At 39.0% G+C, this 1,685-nt stretch overlaps 1 protein-coding gene across 1 annotated transcript in view; it reads right to left on the reverse strand.

The window, feature by feature from the left end:
- Positions 1 to 1,039, reverse strand: part of ndufb3 (NADH:ubiquinone oxidoreductase subunit B3) — a 4,799-nt gene extending 3,760 nt beyond the window's left edge. The window contains exon 1 of the mRNA XM_050074679.1: positions 905 to 1,039. The gene's annotated coding sequence lies outside the window, so the exon portion shown is untranslated. The remainder of the gene's footprint in view (positions 1 to 904) is intronic.
- Between the last annotated feature and the right edge of the window lie 646 nt (positions 1,040 to 1,685).

The raw sequence follows: 1,685 nt of genomic DNA on the forward strand, positions 1-1,685 counted from the left end.
CTGCCGTACATACATGGCAGCGCAAGATGGCGACCTCTCTAAAGCAAGGCCCTTGCTATATATATATATATATATATATAAGCATAATTATAAGGCTACGAAAACCAAACGAATTTTATTTTATAGTGATTATACACTTGTATAAACATATTAATGGGTAGAATATTCAGATTCAGATTCAGATTTGACAATAAACCATGCCAAATATTACACACTGGCCCTTTAACACAAAGGTCTATCTCTGTAAGGATCCTTTTTGTGATGTTGTCAGACACTTACAACAATAACCTGAGCCCGTCAGGAGCAAAACAAAACACTCTTTAGTGGACATAAATTGAGGATGCACAGATACCCCAAGTGGTCAAGCCTGTTTCGCTGCTGCTGACTGCAGCCCTCTCGCTCAGTACTGGACCAGTTTAAAAAATTGCTGTTCTCATTACTCACTTAGACACAAACATGTGTGATAACAGGGGCCAGGTTGAAAAATACCTTAGTTGCCCTTTAAACCTGCTAATACTGACAGGTGTCGGACGTTACTTAACATTTAACACACGCCTGACGTTATCAGTGACTCGCTATCTCAATCCACTCACTATGACTAATTACTTATCTAACTGATCCACCTAAAAATAAATGATTCCGTCGTACATGATGGATCTAAACTTTGATTTTAAGTCAAAGTGACGACAAACAGCAGTGAAGCGATGGTAGGCTCAGCTAGCATTAACGTTACGTTAGCTAACTGCTAGCTACGTCCCCTCGATAAATAAGTAAAATGGCAGCATTTGTTGTAAGACGCACTATCTTCACCTTCATATGTGTTAGGATAGTGCTGTCAGCCACTGTGAAAAAGCAACAGAATATGGAAAGGTAAGAGTTTATGTAACAGAAATACCCACTGTACCTGATCCTGTGTTGTGACCTCTGTTTCTGGACCGAAGATTGCGACAGCTAACGTTGTTTTACGGCAAAATGACGGTACGTCATTCGGGACAAAATACTAAAGGAAAACGCGATTTGACAGTGCAGCACTACTTCTTCTTGAGAGCAAGAAAATCCGTTTACAGGTAAATATTAACACATAGTGGTCATTAATTGCTGTGTCATGAATGCCTGCTGTTTTAACAATGACATTATACTACTTGTGTTAGACTGGTTAAAATAAAAAAATGTGTTCATCTGCAAGAAATTATACTCAAGCCTACTTCATTACGACATCAGCATATGTCTGATGCATATAACTGCAGATGTTATTCTCTGTCTCATAAACTATAGTAACTAGTCCATACCCATTGAGTGCACAGTTGCCCACGTACAGTTTCACATGGTGTGTGTTTGGGATACAGGTAATTGGAAATTGCAGATTAGATAGTCAACTGAACCCATTAAGAAGAGCAATGTATTCAGACAGAATTTTTGAAAAACGTAGGACAGACAGAATGACACACTGACAGTTTCTGTGATTATGTACAGCATACCATACCATGATACCAAAAGTTAGAAAAAACAACAACCAAACATTCGGCCACAGGGGGAGCCATAGCGATCGGTCGCATTTTAGCCATTTTTAAGCATTTTTCTGTTGTTATAGCGCCACCCAGTTGCCAATTAGAGTTAAATTTCTCCAGTCACCTTGAGGCATCCTGTTCTACATATCTACCAAGTTTAGTAAAAATCCATATGGC

The sequence above is a fragment of the Epinephelus moara genome, chromosome 21, assembly GCF_006386435.1.
Source record: "Epinephelus moara isolate mb chromosome 21, YSFRI_EMoa_1.0, whole genome shotgun sequence".
Classification (NCBI taxonomy): Eukaryota; Metazoa; Chordata; class Actinopteri; order Perciformes; family Serranidae; genus Epinephelus; species Epinephelus moara.